The following is a 24855-nucleotide window of genomic DNA, read 5'->3' as shown; positions in this document are numbered from 1 at the left end:
CCACCAACCTGTGGAATCACCTTAAGAACACCCCTCCAAAAGCCCATATGTATTATATTAAGTTAAAATAAAAAAGTGTTCATTCAGTATTGTTGCAATTGTCATTATTACAATTTTTATATATATATATAAAAAAATTGTAATCTATATATTATATATATATTATATATATATACACACACAGTGGGGCAAAAAAGTATTTAGTCAGCCACCAATTGTGCAAGTTCTCCCACTTAAAAAGATGAGAGAGGCCTGTAATTTTCATCATAGGTACACTTCAACTTCAACTAACTAAAAAACAGAAAATCACATTGTAGGATTTTTTATGAATTTATTTGCAAATTATGGTGGAAAATAAGTATTTGGTCACCTACAAGCAAGCAAGATTTCTGGCTCTCACAGAACTGTAACTTCTTCTTTAAGAGGCTCCTCTGTCCTCCACTCATTACCTGTATTAATGGCACCTGTTTGAACTTGTTATCAGTATAAAAAGACACAACCTCAAACAGTCACACTCCAAACTCCACTATGGCCAAGACCAAAGAGCTGTCAAAGGACACCAGAAACAAAATTGTAGACCTGCACCAGGCTGGGAAGACTGAATCTGCAATAGGTAAGCAGCTTGGTTGAAGAAATCAACTGTGGGAGCAATTATTAGGAAATGGAAGAAATACAAGACCACAAATAATCTCCCTCGATCTGGGGCTCCACGCAAGATCTCACCCTGTGGGGTCAAAATGATCACAAGAACGGTGAGCAAAAATCCCAGAACCACACAGGGGGGACCTAGTGAATGACCTGCAAAGAGCTGGGACCAAAGTAACAAAGCCTACCATCAGTAACACACTGTAACACACTGACACAACCTCAAACAGTCACACTCCAAACTCCACTATGGCCAAGACCAAAGAGCTGTCAAAGGACACCAGAAACAAAATTGTAGACCTGCACCAGGTTGGGAAGACTGAATCTGCAATAGGTACGCAGCTTGCTTTGAATAAATCAACTGTGGGAGCAATTATTAGGAAATGGAAGACATACAAGTCCACTGATAATCTCTGGGGCTCCACACAAGATCTCACCCCGTGGGGTCAAAATGATCACAAGAACGGTGAGCAAAAATCCCAGAACCACACAGGGGGGACCTAGTGAATGACCTGCAAAGAGCTGGGACCAAAGTAACAAAGCCTACCATCAGTAACACACTACGCCGCCAGGAACTCAAATCCTGCAGTGCCAGACGTGTCCCCCTGCTTAAGCCAGTACATGGCCAGGCCCATCTGAAGTTTGCTAGAGAGCATTTGGATGATCCAGAAGAAGATTGGGAGAAAGTCATATGGTCAGATGAAACCAAAATATAACTTTTTGGTAAAAACTCAACTCGTCGTGTTTGGAGGACAAAGAATGCTGAGTTGCATCCAAAGAACACCATACCTACTGTGAAGCATGGGGGTGGAAACATCATGCTTTGGGGCTGTTTTTCTGCAAAGGGACCAGGACGACTGATCCGTGTAAAGGAAAGAATGAAGGGCATTGAAGATGAAACATGGCTGGGTCTTTCAGCATGACAATGATCCCAAACACACCGCCCAGGCAACGAAGGAGTGGCTTCGTAAGAAGCATTTCAAAGTCCTGGAGTGGCCTAGCCAGTCTCCAGATCTCAACCCCATAGAAAATCTTTGGAGGGAGTTGAAAGTCCATGTTGCCCAGCAAACAGCCCCAAAACATCACTGCTCTATAGGAGATCTGCATGGAGGAATGGGCCAAAATACTAGCAACAGTGTGTGAAAACCTTGTGAAGACTTACAGAAAACATTTGACATCTGTCATTGCCAACAAAGGGTATATAACAAAGTATTGAGATAAACTTTTGTTATTGACCAAATACTTATTTCCCACCATAATTTGCAAATAAATTCATAAAAAAATCCTACAATGTGATTTTCTGGATTTTTTTCTCTCATTTTGTCTGTCATAGTTGAAGTGTACCTATGATGAAAATGACAGGCCTCTCTCGTTTTTTTAAGTGGGAGAACTTGCACAATTGGTGGCTGACTAAATACTTTTTTGCCCCACTGTATATATACACACACATTTTAAAAATCGGCCGATTAATCGGTATCGGCTTTTTTTGTCCTCCAATAATTGGTATCGGCGTTGAAAAATCATAATCGGTCGGCCTCTAATTCATAGTCACTTCTCAACAATTCATAGTCGCTTCTCAATGAGTCACTTCAACGATTCATAATCACTTCTCATCAATTCAGTCACTTCTCAACAATTCATAGTCACTTCTCCATTATGGTCTTTATTTGTATATCCAAAACAAACAAATCAACAAATGGCCTGCAGCCAGCATGTCAGTCTCACCATCAAAACTAGTGCTCTTGTTAAGTTAATAAATAAATACATATGGAAACCACTAAATGTAGAGTTCATACAGCTAGTAGGCTTTCATTATAAACAGCATTGGACTGTACCACTAGGATTGGACTGTACCACTAGGATTGGACTGTGCCACTAGGATTGGACTGTGCCATGTAGCATTTAGGCCCGGTTTCATTATTCGAGAATATCTGACCAACTTTGATTTTGGGGTGAACTTTCCCTCTAAGCATCCTTTACTGAAAATTGATGAATAACTCATTTGATAGAACACAGACAAAAAGACATCACTCATTATACCTGGTGCAGTGAGTGAGACATCTGGACATGACCATGGGACAGCACATACATGCTGATCAGCCACACACTGTGGAGGGGACATCAGTTAGCAGGCCACATAAGAAACAACCTGTTGGAGACTAGCAAAACAGTGCAGTGAAATTAACGGACAAGTTTCAGCGTCAGTGTCTCCAATTATCATATCATGGCAATATATATATATATATATATATATATGATGTTTTAGTTTCCAACAGCCTAAATTGCCAGGTCTCTGGTAAAATCTCAATCTCAGGATATCTCCTAGTTAAATGAAGGTTCAATCATTTAGAGAGTAAAAGGGGGTTGTTGTTCCTGTAAGGATGTCCACATGATTGACAGGGGGCCCGGGCCAATGGCATCAGGGGAGAGAAGAAAGAGCAGGAGTCCGTGTCCAACCACTGTTCATTGTTCCGAGCGACAGTCCTGTGTTAAGGATGGTAACCATAGTGAATCCCCAAGGGTGGTTAGGGATGTTCCACTTCCGCTGTTGAAAACTTCTTTGGCCATGTACAAATCACCTTAATTGGCAAACTTTCCTCATTTCCTTTCCTTTAGGAAGGGCCACTGAAGGGTCAATGGACTAGGTAGGATACTACCATATTGCTTCATCAGCCACACCATATTAATCCAACTCTGTTTTTCCCATGAATTTCGTTCCTTCCACTATATAAACTTCAGGGAGAAAGAGCAGAATCGGAATGAGCTTGTTTTAATTTCAGCTTCTGTTGTTTAGAAGGAAAGGAGGCAAGGAAAGGAAGCTTTTTAAGACTGTTGGGAAGAGGACCAGCACAGAGGACTCGGCGTGCTGTGACTGCCTCGGTAACGCCAACAACTCATGTTATTGGCTCAGGACAGAGTTCTGCGAGCAGGTTGGGAAGCTCTACTGGTAGAAGGTCTACAGTTCACAGATCAGTAGCTTGGATAAAGAGCAGGGGTTTTGGTCCAGGTCTAGATCGTCTGCTAGCTCCCCAACTCTTTACCTCCCTCTTCTGGTGTGGATGAAGACTCCGACAGGGTCTTGCTCTTTTCAGCATCCTCTCTTTCTCCTGAGAGAGAGAGGAGAGAGCAGAAGGGCAGTTGAGTCTGTGTGTGTGTGTGCGCATGTCAATGCGTGTGTGTGCGTGCGCATGTCTACGTGTGTGCCGGTGTGAATATGTGTGTGTGTGTGTCCAATGCTCTGACCTGACTTGTTGATGTTGAGCTGTGCCAGGTCCTGTGATAGGTCGCTGGGTCCCTGTGCCTCAGGGGATTGTGGGATATCGTGTACGGCGTTCCGTCGGCCGGTCCGCCGCGAAGCGATGAAGTCTTCATATGTCGCCTCCACATCAGTCATAGCTGACACACCTCAACATAGCAGGACCTGGGAGACAGGGGAACACAGAGTATAAATACAAACACACCCTCTCAGTGTGTGTGTGTGTGTGTGTGTGTGTGTGTGTGTGTGTGTGTGTGTGTCACTTTAAAATGGAAGCCAAAGAAAAAACATTGATTTAAAATTTTAATGACTACTTTAATGACTACATTAAAAAACATTTCCTGCAGATGCAAAGTTCGTTAACAGAATTAAAGTAAAAATCTCTGTTCTATTCTGCTACCAAACTTTGTATCTGCTTAGTTTTTCATGTAAATGTGTTTTTGTACAATTGTCAATGGACATTCTTAAAGTCGTCCTTGTGCATAGAGTTGTATGCTTGTTTAAGTTGTTTTTTGTTTGGTATACAAAACTGAGTATCAGTGTAATTCCGTTACCATGGAGTCATCCTAGACTAGGGATCAACAACTAGATTCAGCCCCGGACAATTTTTTCTTGAGTGGATGGTTGGGTGTTTTTTTGTCTTATGTCCAACAAATATTATTATTTTATTTTTTTTTGGGGGGGGGGGGGCTTAGAAAACTTGGGCGTGGGGGGGGAAATAAAAACAGCCATCTGCTGAGGGGAGCCAGACAGTGGTGAATCCTGCCCTACAACAGCCATCTGCTGAGGGGAGCCAGACAGTGGTGAATCCTGCCCTACAACAGCCATCTGCTGAGGGGAGCCAGACAGTGGGGAATCCTGCCCTACAACAGCCATCTGCTGAGGGGAGCCAGACAGTAGGGAATCCTGCCCTACAACAGCCATCTGCTGAGGGGAGCCAGACAGTGGGGAATCCTGCCCTACAACAGCCATCTGCTGAGGGGAGCCAGACAGTGGGGAATCCTGCCCTACAACAGCCATCTGCTGAGGGGAGCCAGACAGTGGGGAATCCTGCCCTACAACAGCCATCTGCTGAGGGGAGCCAGACAGTGGGGAATCCTTCCCTACAACAGCCATCTGCTGAGGGGAGCCAGACAGTGGGGAATCCTTCCCTACAACAGCGTCAAGGGAAGCTAGTTTGGATTTGGCTTCACACCAATCACATCACAGTAACCAAAAAAAACAAAAAATCATTGACAGAAAAAAAAAAATTGTTGTGTCATTGTCCTCCGGTGGCTAGCTAGCTAAAAATCATCCCTTTCCTATATTAGCCATGAATGGAGATAGGGATTTGGACTTGAGGTTTTACTTAATACTCCATACTGGCCAATGATTAGAATGGTGATTCTGAACCAACCATAAATTCATACATTGTGCCCCTGGCCTGAGAGGATGGAAGTTCAACATGTAGTTGGCTGGCTAATGTTAACTAGCTGGCCTGGCACATCGCGTTGCCCATGAAAGGAAGTTAGGCTAGCGAGCAAGCATTTTAGCCAGGTAGCCTTGGACAACAAAAACTAAAAGCGTGTCAGACTGTTCAGGCAACATGAAAGGAGGATGGCATTGGCTATTCTCTACAAGTAGGGTGAGTCACCATGTTTTTTCTACTTGCACACACACAGAAATCAGTACAATGGACAGACAGCTTATTTAGCTTACGTTGAATGGAAGTAAGAGGACCACAGTGGAAGTAAGAGGACCACAGTGGAAGTAAGAGGACCACAGTGGAAGTAAGAGGACCACAATGGAAGTAAGAGGACCACAATGGAAGTAAGTCCCAGACGGTGCGTTATCCATGATTTTAGTGCATCTTTTAGGTGTCACTGTATTAGACTAAGTATAGGTGATTAGATGTTGAAATGTTGACTTTGAATCAATAGTTGTTAAGTAGTCCGAAAAGGTGGGAAACATTAACTGTTTGTTACATGCTATATGCTTTGTGTCACCAGACAGATATTGCTCTCCGGTTTGTGATGAAACATAAAAGGTGTGGTTGAATTTATTCTGCCACTGTGTCTTCTTATTTTCTCGATCTTTAGTTCTATATAGCACAGTCACAAGGCATATGAACTAACAGGTTATAGAGAAAACAACAATTATCACAACACACAGGTTGTAAGATGGCTTTTTACTCTGGTTGGCTTCCCCAGGGATTTTACCCATGCACCACTGCTGCAGCCAGAGGAAAAGCCTCACCGGTCTTTTGGTTAGCACTCAGAGAACCCAGTCCCTACAAACACACTCAATCAGTGATATCATCATCTTCCCTTTTGAACAGCTTTACATGTTTTTCTGCATTCAAAACCATCACTGTATCTAGAGTTGAAGCTGGAAGTATACATACACCTTAGCCAACTACATTTAAAATCAGTTTTTCACAATTCCTGACATTTAATCCTAGTAAAGATTCCATGTCTTAGGTCAGTTAGTATCACCACTTTATTTTAAGAATGTGAAATGTCAGAATAATAGTAGAGATAATAATTTATTTCAGATTTTATTTCTTTCATCACATTCCCAGTCGGTCAGAAGTTTACATATACTCAATTAATATTTGGTAGCATTGCCATTCAATTGTTTAACTTGGGTCAAACATTTAGGGTAGCCTTCCACAAGCTTCCCACAATAAGTTGGGTGAATTTTGGCCCATTCCTTCTGACAGAGCTGGTGTAAAGGTTTTTAGGCCTCCTTGCTCACACATGCTTTTTCAGTTCTGCCCAACAATGTCTCTATAGGATTGACGTCAGGGCTTTGTGATGGCCACTCCAATACCTGGACATTGTTGTCCTTAAGCCATTTTGCCACAACTTTGGAAGTATGCTTGGAAGACCCATTTGCGACCAAGCTTTAACTTCCTGACTGATGTCTTGAGATGTTGCTTCAATATATCCACATAAGTTTCCTCCCTCATGATGCCATCTTTTTGTGAAGTGCACCAGTTCCTCCTGGAGCAAAGCACCCCCACAACATGATGCTGCCACCCCCGTGCTTCACGGTTGGGATGGTGTTCTTCGGCTTGCAAGCTTCCCCCTTTTTCCTCCAAACATAACTATGGTCTTTATGGCCAAACAGTTCTATTTTTGTTTCATCAGACCAGAGGACATTTCTCCAAAAAGTACGAACTTTGTCACCATGTACAGTTGCAAACCATAATCTGGCTATTTTATGGCAGTTTTGGAGCAGTGGCTTCTTCCTTGCTGAGCTGTTTTTCGGGTTGACTTATTTTATTGTAGATATAGATAGTTTCCTCCAGCATATTCACAAGGTCTTTTGCTGTTGTTCTGGGAACAATTTTCACACCAATGTATGTTCATCTCCAGGATTCAGAACGCGTCTCCTTCCTGAGCGTTATGACAGCTGCGAGGTCCCATGGTGTTTATACTTGCGTGCAATTGTTTGTACAGATGAACGTGGTACCTTCAGGCGTGTGGAAATTGCTCCCAAGGATGAACCAGACTTGTGGAGGTCTATAATTGAGGTCTTGGCTGATTTCCCCATGATGTCAAGCAAAGAGGCACCAAGTTTGAAGGTAGACCTTGAAATACATCCACAGGTACACCTCCAATTGACTCAAATTATGTCAATTAGCCTATCAGAAGCTTCTAAAGCCAAGACATAATTTTCTGGAAATTTCCAAGTTGTTTAAAGGCACAGTCAACTTAATGTATGTAAACTACTGACCCACTGGAATTGTGATACAGTGAATTATAGGGGAATAATCTGTCTGTAAATAATTGTTGTAAAAATGACTTGTCATGCACAAAGTAGATGTCCTAACCGACTTGCCAAGTCGGGTGTTTAAAAACCAGTTTTAATGACTCCAACCTAAGTGTATGGAAACTTCCAACTTCAAATGTATGTTACCCACAAACTGCTGCCCCTTTGGTTAAGAAATGCAATGCATTTACGTCTTTGTTGTCTCTCTGTTGAAGCCAATCGATCCTTCTATGGGTAATGACTACAACCTAAGTGTATGTAAACTTCCGACTTCAACTGTGTATATACTCCGACAGGGCTCGTCCTAATATTTATACATTAATTAATTCCATTATTTTACTTTTAGATGTGTGTGTATTGTTGTGAATTGTTAGATACTACTGCAGTGCTGGAGCAAGGAACACAAGCATTTCGCTACACCCGTAATAACATCTACATGTAACCAATAAAATTAGATTTGACTATGAGCTTTCTTTATTTATGTGGGTTTTCCCCATTTACTGACTGACAAATGTGTTGTTATTACCACAACACATGCCATTTGCAAGATGCCAGAGCATGTCTCTGTACTGTGACTTATGTGTCAACCGTCCATAGGCCAACAGCCATGTGGTTGTGTGTGCGAACAGCATGCCAAAGCATGTCCCTGTGCTGAAGCATGTGCCAACCCTTCCACATTAAGGGCAACAGCCTTCCTAATATAGCCTTCAGACAAACTGTCAATAGCTAAATAATTTAACAATTGAATTGTGTCAAACACAAATCCTTCAAAATGTATATCTTAAAATGGCCATAACTGATAAACATGAGCTATTCACCATTTAGCTTTGAATGTGACACAATATGAAGGAACAGATTGGTTCCATCCAGTGAAAGTCTTTAAGGACAAATCTAGCTGGATATGAAATGTGAGCCGGCCCGCTCATTAGGTGGCCCCCTCATTAGGCGGCAGATTGACAAGGGCGGCATTATTCTAAGCTTAACTGGCCAACACGCACCTCCAACAACACATCAAACCTCACATATTTCTGCTTCTCTCAACTTCTCTCAACCAGTGGCATATGGGCTTTTTAGGTGAGCGCTGATGCTGCCCTGTGATAAGCAGTGCCCACTTTGTCAAAGACAGGGTCGCTAAATATTTATCTTGTCCAATCCCAGCGCAGCTCTCCAGGGTGCTGTTGGAGAGACGGATGGCTGCGGCACTCGACCAACATTCCACCCCCACCACCCCCAAAAAGAAAAATCTAACATAAATCATGTAGCAGATATGGAATAAAGAGGATGAGGCCTTTTCTGTATATCCTACAGGCTGGAGATAAAATGTATGAAAATGTAATGAGACAGAAACCGTTTAGGATATATCATGCAGGTTTCTCTGATCAAATAGCCTTTACCTAAACGGCGCGCAATCAACAACAACAACAAAAAACGCACTGTCATGTTAACAAAACAACATATCCTAAAAACAGGACAGGTCAAAGTGAAACGGACAATATGGAATGGACCAATCACAACCGTTGTCCAGGAGTTCCACCCCATTGTCATGATCAGTGGTTTCAAGTTTGTATCCGTATATTTTGACAAGCTGATCATAGTGGAATAAAGGAAATACTTCTGCATTTCCCGTTGGGTAAACACATTGCAAATAGGCTCAGGATAACTCCTGATGACGTTGGGTAAACACATTGCAAATAGGCTCAGGATAACTCCTGATGAAGTTGGGTAAACACATTGCAAATAGGCTCAGGATAACTCCTGATGACGTTGGGTAAACACATTGCAAATAGGCTCAGGATAACGCCTGATGAAGTTGGGTAGCTGATATGTAGCACTTAAATAGACTAATTGATTAGTCACAGGAATCAGCAGCAATAAAGCCAATGCAACGGTCTATTTTACAAATTGTGGGCCCACCACATGGATGGACAGTCATTAATGTCATTGGGGGTGCGACATGGTAGGCTACACCCTAGTAAGCACTGTCCCACGTCTTTTGAATATCCTTATTTGGTCCTGTCCTGTCCGGGGTGTTTTACAGGTGCCACTGTAGGCCAGGGATGCACAACTCCAGTCCTCTGGGTCCTGATTGGTGTCACATCTGACAGCAACAGTGAACTAATAATGATCCTCAGTTTAGAATGCAATTCGTCTCACCAGCTGTGTTGATTAGGGAAGGGGAAAAAGTGTGACACCACTCTGGCCCCCCCAAGGACTGGAGTCTCTCCATCCCTGCTGTAGGCTATACCTCAGTAAGCACAGACCGATGTTGACGCCTTTTGTCGTTTTTTTGCCCTGTCTGGACCAGACTTGTATATTTGGTGCAGTCTGGACCGACCTTGATTTACACATAAGTTGTTTTTTGGTTCGGTCCGAACCAATCAGATTTTGGTTTGTCTGGACCAGCCTTGATTTAGCCCAATCATAGAGGTCTAAAAACGACATATTTTCAAATTTCATTCAGAACCAAAAACGAAGCTGGGATCAACTTCTGGAAAATACACATTTTCACCTTCCACTCAGAACCTAAATTGAATAACTTCAATATTGGGAAAAATACGTATTTTAGACATCTTTACAACGTAATTTTGCTTACTGTCACTACTCTTGTAGGGGTTGCAATTTTTTGTCTCACCTAGGGTAGCAGAAAGGCCAGGACCGGCCATGATGAAAGGCTTGGAAATCCCCCCCATTACGATATTTCTCTAATTCAATTTGAACGAATGTGGACTAGAGCGCGACAGTGAGTGTATTTTGTTGTTACAACGTTTACATGCACACACAATTAAATATTAAACGGATTACGGCAGTAGGTAGATTAAACAAATCATGTAAACACCATACTCTGTTTATCTTAATCGGCACAAGGTCAATATTGCCGATTAAAAACACCTGGTTTTCTGAGCAATCTTTAACTCGTAGAACATGTAAACACCTTAATCGGCGTTCCAGTGTTGCATTCTACCTGCGAATGTGCTAGCACCAGCCGAGCGAGCCTTCCTCTAACGCGAGTGAATTGTGTTCTGAACAACTGAATGTATGCGTCTTTTAGAAGTAGTTTTCACATATGAACTTTAATGTCCTTACATGTTCGCTGTGGTAGAAAGAGCGTTTATTTTGATTGGCGATGTTCTACATTTTAGAGAGCCATTATGTAGCCTGATTTCATCTGCAAACAGGATTATTATGGAAATCGTTCTTGCAAAGCATGTACACGTTTTAATCGAACTATTATTAATCTGCCTATCCACAATCGCATTATTGTGTGCATGTAACCGTACTAATTAATGTTTCAACTCTAATAGCATTAACGTCCGCTGTATGGCAACATTGTAATCACATTTGTGGCGATGTATCATTTGCAAAACAAGGGGACGAGTTTCAACCGGCCTAAATCAAAACACCAGAAAATATCGGTAAATATTGACAAATACTTCTCTGCAATCTGTAGTTTGACAGCCTTTGAGGCTGTCGAAAGCGGCACCATTTAAACCGATTACATACACCGAAACTTGACACGTTATTAAATCTTACCCTGTGTGTGTTGAGGACTTCCAAACAAGCTGCTTTGCACGGTTAATCACACAGCGACATAAGCGGTCATTTGTTTTCTGTCGCATCTACAGATGCAACTGGACCTCTTCTGGCGCACGTGGGCATGACGTCTGAGCGCTAGGCGGTTGGGCACGGCTCGTGCACTGGCTCGCGTGTTCAATTAGGCTACTAATGCAATATGTATTTTAATAAATGTCATTCAATTACGTTATTTTTTTTTTCTTAGCCTAATAATTGTTCCAACACGACTCAATATCAGATTTAAAAAATATATATTATAGGCCTACTATTAGGAATGAAAAACTACATATTGTGTGTGTCAAAGAAAGCGCGCCTGAGCAGTCAGTGTAATGCTTACTGTTCTTTTTTAAAATGGTTTATTTCCCATTTGTTTATTATCCATTTCACTTGCTTTGGCAATGTTAACATATGTTTCCCGTGTCAATAAAGGCCATAAATTGACATTTAATTGATACTGACCGGCACAGCCAAGAAGCAGGACCGAGTTTGGGAAAGCCAAAGTCTGTTGTTACCTACCTCAATTTCATGCAACAGCAGCAACCGACACAGACAAGCGAGATGGTGGGTTTTAAGGGTAAGACGTTTAACGCTTGTAATTAATCAATTGAGGACTTAACCAGTTATCGACTTTGCTGTTTCATAAATGTTTTTTTTTTTTGTGTTGTTTTTCAGGAATTTTCTTTACCGAAAACGTTCTTTGCTGTGTCAAGCCAAAACAGGGCGGACTAGTCTATGACTAGCTAGGGTGTTATGATAACATTCGTGGCACTTGTTGTTCGTAATGAAGGCATTTACATGAATTTGAATAGTTGATTGCTATTTGGTAACTCAGAAGCTATTTGATAGCCTTACATGTTGGCTACAGCGCTTGAGCGAAGGACGTAATGTATGCTTAGAATGGCAGCATCATGCTAAACTTCAAGCCAACATTGATCTACTGGTAGGTTTTTATTAATTTTTTCACCTTTATTTAATAACCAGGTAGGCCAGTTGAGAACAAGTTTTCATTTACAACTGCGACCTGGCCAAGATAAAAGGTAATTCCATCTCACGACCAAAACAAGAGCCTAAAAATGGGCCTGGTTTAACCTACATGTATAAAGGTGCCCAATGTTGACCTATTTTTTCAGACCACGAGACATCCATGTCATCATCACAGGAAAAGATAAACAGTTTAGTTTGATATACTTTAAAAGCTTACAAACGGGGTTGCAAAACTATTTTATAATTTCTTGAAAGAAAGGTTTAAAATGTTTGATTTTAACCTTTAATCTCAATTCTCAAAACATTTTTTTTTCTTCATATAAGCATAAGTTGTAGCTTAGAACCTCATCTAATGTGTTTGTTGTGCCTGCCTTCGGTTGAAACACAACAAGCTCTTGAATACAGGGTAGGTGTCATTTTAATCATTGAAACAGATTTCATAAAATGGACCTATCCCTTCCAACCACTGCAGTTTAGCTGGTGCATGAAATTTAAATTGAACTGAAAGTGTCACTTCTAATTACTACCACAAAGATGGCCGCCGGTCCACCCACCTTCAAATGCCTTTTTCTATGGTGTCATAGTGATCCGCAAACAATCTTTTAAGTGCATGCTGCTACCTACTGTGCTGGAATGTACGCTCAATCATGATCTGCCCAATTCTGTACTATCATAAAAATACAATTCTAAACCAAACCAAATGAATCCCTAACTTCTACCTTCATTGTGTCTCAACTGATAACAGGCACAACACTAAAACCTCAGATGATATCAAATAGGGTCTAAGCTACAACATAGGCTAGGCAAATATATGGAGAAAAAAAAGGGTGTTTTTAGATCATTTACATTTAATAGGTTAAAAAAAAGTCAATATTTATTAAACATTTTAAAATATTTAAGCTTTAATATGTTGTCAATCTCAACCGTTAATATTTTCCAATGATGAAGACATGGATGTCTCATTGTATGGTGGGGTATGCAAAATAGGTCAACTTTGAGCACCTATATTATCTTTGAGAACCTTTTATCTATCTTTTATCTATTTTGACATTGAGGTCCAAAAAGTCACTTTTTGAGCACTTCTACCAGAGGAGGTTGGTGGTACCTTTTTTATTTGGGAGGAAGGGCTCGTGGTGATGGCTGGAGCGGAATTGGTGGAATGGTATCAAATACATCAAACGGAAGATTTCCATGTATTTCCCCTATATAGTCAACTATTTTATGCAGTTATTTATGCTGTTTTGAACCAATGCATTATAGTGTTTGTTACTTGAGTACATTTCACTTGTGATGTTGCAGACTGAGAATTTATAATAGAATTAGATAAAAATATATTTCACATAAACCGACAAATGACATTGCGATGTACAGAAGGCGAAACAGCCCATCCATTCCTTCCTGTACAGATGTGGAGGAGGCTCTGCACTCCAATGGAGAGCTGATCCCTTGTAAGATCTATGGAAGGACCTTCTACACTACAGTCCTGGGAAGACAAACACACAGATTTGTGTACAGATTCATGTTGCTTTCTCTGGTGAGCCACAGCTGTCTCACTGATATACACATCCCCCAGGCTTCATAATTACACCCTTCCCTCTGCAGCAGAGTAAAACATTGATTATGTTTTGATATGCTTACCAAACACTGGTGAGGTTAAGTAGCCATGTTTACAGTAGCTAAAAAAAAAGGGAAGGCGGTGATGAAATAATGACCACTATCTGTGTTCTGGTGCCAATTTCCACAGCAGTTGTCATCAGATGGAGGACAGAGTCAGCAGCAGCTGCTAGTCATTGTGTTGCTGTATTGCTGACTGAGTTAAGGTGTGACTCCCTCCACAGATTAGTCAGGGGTATTTTGTACTGTATCAACGTAGACACACGTAGCTCTATTTGTGTGAAATGTCACTACTTTTTGGGGAGTAAAAACATTTGACCATTTAGAAATGGTATTTTCCCTACACCTAACCATTACCTTAACCCTAAACGTAACCCTTGAGCTTAAAATAGCATTTGAACAAATTCAGGACATTAAAATAAGTCCTGACTTTTCAAAAAAGTTGTTGTTTTCCTACCTTGTCAAGATATTTGGGTGAATTTGTTTGGACACTGGGGCCCTGATCAGGTAGAAAAACAAGTACACACACACACTGTAGCAGTTGCATGCTTGTATTCAGGTTTAAACCTCCTTGCCACTTTCCTTGTCCCCCTGTAGAAGAAACATACCCCCCCCCATCTGTCAGAAAGTACCAGCTAAGAAGAGGAAGGTGGTTGACTTTGGCAAGCAGAAGGCTGAGGGAACAGAGATCTACATGACCAAACGTGAGACAACACATCACACGGTTCATAGTAGGAGAACAGCTCCAACAACCATGCCAAAGCTTGCCCCAGACTACTGTGAAAGAGGCTGTGGAAGGGACCCAGTGATGAATTGAATGAAGACAAAGACCCACTCTACTGTAAAACAAGCCCACATTTATTAGCTAAATGTGACCTATATATGCAAAAGTATGTGGACACCCATTCAAATGAGTGGATTCTGTCATTTCAGCCACACCTGTTGCTGACAGGTGTATAAAATCGAGAAAGAAAAAAAACAGTTTACAGATTTTTAGAGAATTGATGTTTTAATAGGTTAAAAAAAGGAAAATTTTTAGTAAACAACAATTTAAAATATTTAAGCTTTAATATGTTGTCAATCTCAACCGTTATTTTTTTCCAATGATGAAGACATGGATGTCTGATTGTATGGTGGGGTATGCAAAATAGGTCAACTTTGAGAACCTTTTATGTATCTTTTATCTATTTTGACATTGAGGTCCAAAAAGTCACTTTTTGAGCACCTCTACCAGAGGTGGCTGGTAATGGCTGGAGAGGAATAGGTGGAATGGTATCAAATACATCAAACGGAAGATTTCCATGTATTTCCCCTATATAGTCAACTATTTTATGCAGTTATTTATGCTAACTCTACTGTAAAACAAGCCTACATTTGTTAACTGTGACCTACACTATATATGCAAAAGTATGTGGACACCCCTTCAAATTAGTGGATTCAGCTATTTCAGCCACACCCGTTGCTGACAGGTGTCTAAAATCGAATACACAGATATGCAATCTCCATAGACAGACATTGGCAGTATAGTGGCCTTACTGAATGTGGCACCGTCATGGGATGCCACCTTTCCAACAAGTCCGTTTGTCAAATGTCTGCCCTGCTAGAGATGCCCCGGGCAACTGTAAGTGCTGTTATTGTGAAGTGGAAACTTCTAGGAATAACAACAGCTCAGCTACTTAAGTGGTAGGTTACACAAGCTCACGGAATGGGACCGCAGAATACTAAAGTGCGTAGCAGGTAAAAATCGTCTGTCCTCGGTTGCAACACTCGCTACCGGGTTCCAAACTGCCTCTGGAAGCAATGTCAGCACAATAACTTTTCGTCGGGAGTTTCATGAAATGGGTTTTCATGGCGGAGCAGCCGCACACAAGCCTAAGATCACCATGAGCAATACCAAGCGTCGGCTGGAGTGGTGTAAAGCTCGCTGCAATTGTACTCTGGAGCAGTGGAAACACATTATCTGGAATGATGAATTCACATCTGGCAGTCCGACAGAAGAATCTGGGTTTGGCAGATGCCAGGAGAACGCCAATGCGTCGTGCGAACTATAAAGTTTCATGGAGGACGAATAATGGTCTGGGGCTGTTTTTCATGGTTCAGGCCCCTTAGTTCCAGTGATGGGAAATCTTAACCCTACAGCAAACAATTACATTATAGACGATTATGTGCTTCCAACTTTGTGGCAACAGTTTGGGGAAGACCCTTTCCTGTTTCAGCATGACAACGCCCCCGTGCACAAAGCAAGGTCCATACACAAATGGTTTGTTGAGATCGGTGTGGAAGATCTTGACTGTCCTGCACAGATCCCTAACGTCAACCGCATCAAACACCTTTGGGATGAATTGTAACGCAGACTGTGAGCCAGGGCTAATCGCCCAACATCAGTGCACGACTTCATTAATGCTCTAGTGGCAGAGTCTCTGCAGCAAAGGGGAGACCCAACTCCATATTAATGCCCATGATTTTGTTCAACGAGCAGGTGTCCACATACTTTTGGTCATATAGTGTATAATTTCTGTTTCCAGATTTGTTATAATTTAGCGCAAACAACTACCTCTTTCCTTACTGTATTTAATTAATTTATTTATTTTGCTCCTTTGCACCCCATTATTTGTATTTCTACTTTGCACATTCTTCCATTGCAAATCTACCATTCCAGTGTTTTACTTGCTATATTGTATTTACTTTGCCACCATGGCCTTTTTTTGCCTTTACCTCCCTTCTCACCTCATTTGCTCACATCGTATATAGACTTGTTTATACTGTATTATTGACTGTATGTTTGTTTTACTTCATGTGTAACTCTGTGTCGTTGTATCTGTCGAACTGCTTTGCTTTATCTTGGCCAGGTCGCAATTGTAAATGAGAACTTGTTCTCAACTTGCCTACCTGGTTAAATAAAAAAATATATACCTTAAACCACTTATGTATTTCAGTCAAAACTAGGGCTGTGAAAGTAAGTTGAATAGTCTTTATTTTACGTATGTTTGTGTGGTTATGAAACAGATCATTGCTGTGTGTATTAGCTAGAGTATTCAAATGTGTATTGGCCCAGCCCTTTGGGCACTGCATCTTGCTCTATTGTGTTAGAAGCATAATTAGAAACAGTAGCCTGACATCGGTAGTGCTGGCCCGTAGCCTGACATCGGTAGTGCTGGCCCGTAGCCTGACATCGGTAGTGCTGGCCCGTAGCCTGACATCGGCAGTGCTGGCCCGTAGCCTGACATCGGCAGTGCTGGCCCGTAGCCTGACATCGGCAGTGCTGGCCCGTAGCCTGACATCGGCAGTGCTGGCCCGTAGCCTGACATCGGCAGTGCTGGCCCGTAGCCTGACATCGGCAGTGCTGGCCCGTAGCCTGACATCGGCAGTGCTGGCCCGTAGCCTGACATCGGCAGTGCTGGCCCGTAGCCTGACATCGGCAGTGCTGGCCCGTAGCCTGACATCGGCAGTGCTGGCCCGTAGCCTGACATCGGCAGTGCTGGCCCGTAGCCTGACATCGGCAGTGCTGGCCCGTAGCCTGACATCGGCAGTGCTGGCCCGTAGCCTGACATCGGCAGTGCTGGCCCGTAGCCTGACATCGGCAGTGCTGGCCCGTAGCCTGACATCGGCAGTGCTGGCCCGTAGCCTGACATCGGCAGTGCTGGCCCGTAGCCTGACATCGGCAGTGCTGGCCCGTAGCCTGACATCGGCAGTGCTGGCCCGTAGCCTGACATCGGCAGTGCTGGCCCGTAGCCTGACATCGGCAGTGCTGGCCCGTAGCCTGACATCAGTACATAGGTCAATTTAGTGTATGTAAACTTCTGACCCACTGGAATTGTGTAACAGTGATTTACAAGTGAAATAATCTGTCTGTAAACAATTGTTGGAAAAATGACTTGTGTCATGCACAAAGTAGATGTCCTAACCGACTTGCCAAAACTATAGTTTGTTAACAAGAAATTTGTGGAGTGGTTGAAAAACGAGTTTTAATGACTCCAACATAAGTTTATGTACATTTCCGACTTGAACTGTACATGACCCTCTCTCCCTCAGTGACATTGTTAGTTTCTACGATCTCCACCCATACCCTCATCAATGCCTTCCACCTGTAATCCCTTCCATGCACTCAACACATTACAATATTAGTTGCACACACTATATATCTTCCTCCTATAACACTTAACTTCTGGTAGACCCGCTACGCTAACCTGACAGCTAACTGAGCTAGCTATGCTAACCTGGTGGCTAACTGAGCTAGCTACACTGCCTGACATCTAACTGAGCTAGCCACGCTGCCTGACAACTAACTGAGCTAGCCACGCTGCCTGACAACTAACTGAGCTAGCCACGCTGCCTGACAACTAACTGAGCTAGCCACGCTGCCTGACAACTAACTGAGCTAGCCACGCTGCCTGACAACTAACTGAGCTAGCCACGCTGCCTGACAACTAACTGAGCTAGCCACGCTGCCTGACAACTAACTGAGCTAGCCACGCTGCCTGACAACTAACCCAGTTTAATCACTGAGGGATACAAGCGTGTGATCTGAGCTGTAACCAGATATGAGTTGACTGCGAGTGTCATGTGACCAACCGTGAAGTGGTATGATGCCAAACCACTTCTGTCACTAGTGGTAAATCTCAGCGTCCAGGAAGACCTAAAGTACTAGTAAAGAGGACTTTACAATATATTCTGGCCAAATATATCAGCATCACAATCAGGGGACAAAACAATTTCTTAGAAGCAAGTGAGAGACTTTGCTCAGAGGATTCTTGGTGTTGCTCAAGGCACCAAAAAACAACAACAGCCACCAACACACTGTGACGGCACCACCTCGGACCTAGTTAGCCCTTCATCATTCTCCACCAATGCATCACTGAAGTGTGTGTGTGTGTGTGTGTGTGTGTTCCAGCCAGAGCCTTCCAAGAAGCTGTCCAACTGGCGTAGGAAACACGAGGACTTCATCGCCACCTCAGAGCTACCAAGGGCCTCACTCAGGTTATGAAGGAGGAGGGGGGGGTTACCCCCTCCTCCACCCTCCTCCTATGTACCAGGTAACACCACCCTTATCTCCACCTCCACCCCCCCTCCTATGACCCAGTGATTGTGTTGTTCCAGATTAATTCCAGTGACTGTGTGATTGTATTGTTCCAGATTCCATCCGGTGACTGTGTGATCAAATAAAATTGTAGTTGTCACATGCGTTGTAAAAAACAGGTGTACATTTACAGTGAAATGCTTACTTACAGGCCATTCTCAACACTGCAAAGAGAGAAAAAAGAAATAATAGAAAAATAATATCACAAGGAATAAATACGCAATGAGTAACGATAACTTGGTTATACACACGGGGTAACAGTACCGAGTAAATGTGCTGGGGTACGAGGTAATTGAGGTAGATATGTACAGTGCCTTCTGAAAGTATTCAGACCCCTTGACTTATTCCACATTTTGTTACGTTACAGCCTTATTCTAAAATGTTTTTTTTTATCCTCAGCAATCTACACACAATACCCCATAATGACAAAGTGAAAACAGGTTTGTAAAATTTTTTGAAAATGTATGTCACGAACCTCGCTGAAGAGGGTGCCTCTTCCTGTTCAGGTGGGGCTCGGCGGTCGTCGTCACCGGCCTATTAGCTGCCATCAATTCTTTTTCCGTTTGTGTTTGTTATTGGTTAATTGGGTACACCTGTTTTGTATTAGGGTTTGTTTGTAGGGTATTTAAGGGCACTAGGCCTGCTGGGTATTTTGTGCGGGCTTGTTAATTGTTACTCTGTGTTTGATGGTGTATTTGCTTTTCGTGTTCTTTATTTATCCGGTCTATTTTGTCCTGTTGTTTTTGGACTGGCAACTTATACGCCTTGTGTGTTGGCGTCATCATTTTGGTTGCACCGGTGAATAAATTTTGATAAACGACAGAACCCTGCTCTCTGCGCCTGATTCCACCCACCACTCATAGTTAATCGTAACAGAAGCCCGCACCGAAGAAATGGAATCAGCAGGAGCAGCGACCACCCCTCTCCCCACTATGGAGGAGCGCGTCCATCACCACACAGCTGTCCTCCATCGGATTGGTACGGCGATGGATCAGATGATGGAGAGGATGGAACGATGGGAAAGGAGTGGTCTACCGACGTCTATCTCAGCTCTCCCACTGCCGACACCACCTACACCACCTACATCGTCCTCTGGGTCCGGCGCACTGCGTCTCACTCCCCCGAGGGAATACGAGGGAGCAGCGGCTGGGTGCCAGGGGTTTTTGCTCCAGCTAGAGCTCTACCTGGCTACCGTGCGTCCGGCTCCCTCGGGTGAGGAGAGTGTGAGCCTCCTCGTCTCCTGTTTAACGGGCAGGGCCTTGGACTGGGCTAACGCGGTCTGGAACAGTCCAGACTCGGCTCGGGACAACTACCTGGAGTTCACCCGCCGTTTCAGAGCTGTGTTCGATCATCCACCAGAGGGAAAAGCGGCGGGTGAGAAACTGTTCCACCTCAGACAGGAGATGAGGAGTGCGCAGGACTTCGCGTTGGAGTTTAGGACCCTAGCTGCTGGTGCTGGGTGGAATGACAGGGCCCTGATGGATCATTACCGGTGTAGTCTCCGGGAGGACGTCTGCCGGGAGCTAGCTTGCAGAGACACAACTCTCTCCCTGGATGAACTTATAGACATGTCTATTCGATTGGACAACCTGCTGGCTGCCCGCGGGCGTTCGGAAGGGGTCCTGTTAATTCCACCCTCCAGCTCTCCCACTCCCACTCTGATGGAGTTGGGAGGAGCTGCATCTAGGGGAACCAGAGGGGGCTCCTCCTGCTCCTATTGTGGACGTAGAGGACACACTTCGGACCGGTGTTGGAGGAGTCCCTCTGGGAGTCGAGATGGTCGGCGGAACACTTCTCGGCCACCCCAGGTGAGTAAGCACCAAACTCACTCAGAGCTCCTTGTTGGTCACATGTTTTTGTTAATTTTTTCCCCTGCGTTTTTCCCCTCTCTTCAGCATAAGGCGCTAGTCGATTCAGGCGCAGCTGGGAGTTTTATGGATCGTGGACTCGCCCGTAAATTGGGTATTCCGTTAGTGCCGATAGACCCACCTGTCCCCGTGCACTCCTTAGATAGCCGACCGTTAGGGTCAGGGCTGGTCAGGGAGGCCACGATTCCGCTGGACATGGTAACGCAGGGGAATCATAGGGAGAGGATCAGTTTCTACCTTATTGATTCACCTGGGTTCCCGGTGGTGTTGGGGGTTCCCTGGCTGGCTATTCACAATCCGGTTATTTCCTGGAAACAGGGGGCTCTTAAGGGGTGGTCAGACGAGTGTTCGGAGAGGTGTATAGGAGTTTCCATCGGTGCCACGACAGTGGAGAGTCCAGACCAGGTTTCCACCGTGCGCATTCCCCCAGAATATGCCGATTTGGCTATCGCTTTTAGTAAGAAGAAAGCGACCAAATTACCACCTCATCGACGGTGGGATTGCGTGATAAACCTCCTGGAGAACGCTGCACTTCCCCGGAGTCATGTGTACCCACTATCACAGGAGGAGACGTTGGCTATGGAAACATATGTCACGGAAGCTCTGAGACAGGGGTACATTCGGCCCTCCATGTCACCCGTCTCCTCGAGTTTCTTTTTTGTGAGGAAAAAGGAGGGAGGTCTGCATCCGTGCATTGATTATCACGGGTCTCAATTCGATCACAGTGGGTTTTAGTTATACGCTACCTCTCATCGCTACGGCGGTGGAATCATTCCACGGAGTGCGTTTCTTAACAAAACTGGACCTCAGGAGCGCGTATAATCTGGTGCGTATTCGGAAGGGAGACGAGTGGAAAACAGCGTTTAGTACCACATCAGGCCACTATGAGTACCGCGTCATGCCGTATGGGTTGAAGAATGCTCCAGCCGTCTTCCAATCCTTTGTAGATGAGATTCTCAGGGACTTGCACGGGCAGGGTGTGGTAGTCTATATTGATGACATCTTGATTTATTCTGCCACACGCGCCGCGCATGTTTCCTTGGTGCGCAAGGTTCTTGGGCGACTGCTGGAGCATGACCTATACGTCAAGGCTGAGAAATGTGTGTTCTCCAAACCAGCCGTTTACTTCCTGGGTTATCGCATTTCCAGTTCGGGGATGATGATGGAGTGTGACCGCGTTAATGCCGTGCGTAATTGGCTGACTCCGACCACGGTAAAGGAGGTGCAGCGGTTTTTAGGGTTTGCCAATTACTACCGGAGGTTTATCCGGGGTTTTGGCCAAGTAGCGGCGCCCATTACCTCACTGCTGAAGGGGGGACCGGTGCGTCTGCGGTGGTCAGCAGAGGCTGATGGAGCCTTCAACCAGTTGAAGGTACTGTTCACTGGAGCTCCCGTGTTGGCGCATCCGGACCCTTCGTTAGCATTCATAGTGGAGGTGGATGCGTCCGAGGCTGGGGTTGGGGCCGTGCTGTCTCAGCGTTCGGGCACGCCACCGAAGCTCCGTCCCTGCGCTTTCTTTTCTAAGAAGCTGGGTCCGGCGGAGCGGAACTATGATGTGGGGGATCGGGAGTTACTAGCTATGGTAAAGGCCCTGAAGGTGTGGAGACACTGGCTAGAGGGGGCTAAACACCCTTTTCTCATCTGGACTGACCACTGTAATCTGGAGTATATTCGAGAAGCGAGGAGACTGAATCCGCGTCAGGCTAGGTGGGCCATGTTTTTTTACACGTTTTAGATTTACAATCTCTTACAGACCAGGTTCCCTCAACACTAAGGCCGACGCACTGTCCCGTCTCTATGACACAGAGGACCGGTCCATCGAACCCACTCCCATCCTTCCAGCCTCTCGGCTGGTGGCCCCAGTGGTATGGGAGGTGGACGCGGACATCGAGCGGGCGTTGAGGGTTGAACCTGCGCCTATACAGTGTCCGACTGGTAAAAGTTACGTACCGCTTGGTGTCCGTGATAAATTGATTCGGTGGGCTCACACACTACCGTCTGCGGGTCATCCGGGGATTGATAGAACGGTGCGGGGTCTTAGGGGGAAATACTGGTGGCCTACTTTAGCTAGGGATGTGAGGATCTATGTCTCCTCCTGTTCGGTATGCGCCCAGATTAAGGCTCCTATTCACCTTCCTAGAGGGAAGTTACAGCCCCTCCCAGTTCCACAACGGCCATGGTCCCATCTCTCGGTGGATTTTCTTACTGATCTTCCTCCATCTCAGGGAAACACTACCGTTCTGGTCGTTGTGGATCGGTTCTCTAAGTCCTGCCGTCTCCTCCCATTGCCTGGTCTTCCCACGGCCCTACAGACTGCAGAGGCTCTATTTACCCACGTCTTCCGGCACTATGGGGTTCCAGAGGATATAGTCTCCGATCGGGGTCCCCAGTTCACGTCCCGGGTTTGGAAGGCGTTTATGGAGCGTTTGGGGATCTCGGTCAGCCTTACCTCTGGTTATCACCCCGAAAGTAATGGGCAGGTGGAGAGATTAAACCAGGAAGTGGGTAGGTTTCTGAGGTCGTATTGCCAGGATCGGCCAGGAGAATGGGCGAGGTACGTCCCGTGGCCAGAATTGGCCCAGAACTCTCTTCGGCATTCGTCCACAAATATGTCGCCATTTGAATGCGTACTGGGCTACCAGCCGGTCCTGGCTCCGTGGCATCAGAGTCAGACCGAGGCTCCTGCGGTGGAGGAGTGGGTACAGCGCTCTAGAGAGACCTGGCAGGCAGTCCAGGCTTCTCTCAGGCAGGCCAGTGAACGGCAGAAGAGAGTCGCTGACCGCCACCGCAGTGAGGCCCCGGTGTTCGCACCAGGGGACAGGGTCTGGCTCTCGACCCGAAACCTGCCCCTCCGCCTGCCCTGCCGGAAGCTGGGGCCGCAGTGTGTGGGGCCATTTAAAGTCCTGAGGAGGATAAATGAGGTTTGTTATAGATTGCAACTTCCCTCTTATTATTGCATTAACCCCTCGTTTCATGTGTCTCTCCTCAGGCCGGTGGTAGCTGGTCCCCTACAAGACAATGAGGTACCGGAGGTCCCTCCACTCCCTCTGGACATCGAGGGGTCCCCGGCGTACACAGTACGAGCTATTCTGGACTCGAGATGCCGGGTGAGGGGCCTGCAGTACCTCGTGGACTGGGAGGGGTACGGTCCGGAGGAGAGGTGCTGGGTACCGGGGAGGACATTTTAGATCCTTCCCTCTTGAGGGATTTCCACCGCCTTCACCCGGATCGCCCCGCGCCTCATCCTCCGGGTCGTCCTCGAGGCCGAGTCAGGGGGGGGGGGGTACTGTCACGAACCTCGCTGAAGAGGGTGCCTCTTCCTGTTCGGGGGGGGCTCGGCGGTCGTCGTCACCGGCCTATTAGCTGCCATCGATTCTTTTTCCGTTTGTGTTTGTTATTGGTTAATTGGGTACACCTGTTTTTGTATTAGGGTTTGTTTGTAGGGTATTTAAGGGCACTAGGCCTGCTGGGTATTTTGTGCGGGCTTGTTAATTGTTACTCTGTGTTTGATGGTGTATTTGCTTTTCGTGTTCTTTATTTATCCGGTCTATTTTGTCCTGTTGTTTTTGGACTGGCAACTTATACGCCTTGTGTGTTGGCGTCATCATTTTGGTTGCACCGGTGAATAAATTTTGATAAACGACAGAACCCTGCTCTCTGCGCCTGATTCCACCCACCACTCATAGTTAATCGTAACAATGTATTAAAAATAAATAACCGAAATACCTTATTTACATAAGCATTCAGACCCTTTGCTATGAGATGCGAAATTGATCTTGGAAAGGCACATACCTGTCTATATAAGGTCCCACAGTTGACATTGCATGTCAGAGCAAAAACCAAGCCATGAGGTTGAAGGAATTGTTTGTAGAGCTCCGAGACAGGATTCTTTCTTTCGAGGCACAGATCTGGGAAAGGGTACCAAAACATTTCTGCAGCATTGAAGGTCCCGAAGAACTCAGTGGCCTCCACCATTCATTTAATGGAAGAAGTTTGGAACCACCAAGACACTACCGGCCACCCAGCCAAACTGAGCAATCGGGGGAGAAAGGCCTTGATCAGGGAGGTGACCAAGAACCCGA

General features: G+C 44.8%; 1 long non-coding RNA gene across 1 annotated transcript; it reads right to left on the bottom strand.

The window, feature by feature from the left end:
- Nucleotides 1-2281: 2281 nt before the first annotated feature.
- LOC109898985 (uncharacterized) lies at nucleotides 2282-11361 on the bottom strand. The gene is made up of 3 exons (XR_002256408.2): nucleotides 11189-11361; nucleotides 3889-4066; nucleotides 2282-3752 (listed from the first exon to the last, which is right to left on the bottom strand). It is a non-coding gene; the product is annotated as an uncharacterized LOC109898985 (long non-coding RNA).
- Nucleotides 11362-24855: the final 13494 nt, after the last annotated feature.

The sequence above is a fragment of the Oncorhynchus kisutch genome, linkage group LG11 (assembly GCF_002021735.2).
Source record: "Oncorhynchus kisutch isolate 150728-3 linkage group LG11, Okis_V2, whole genome shotgun sequence".
In the NCBI taxonomy this organism is placed as follows: Eukaryota; Metazoa; Chordata; class Actinopteri; order Salmoniformes; family Salmonidae; genus Oncorhynchus; species Oncorhynchus kisutch.
Note: the sequence above shows the minus strand (reverse complement) of the source record. Positions and strands in the feature narration are given on the sequence as shown.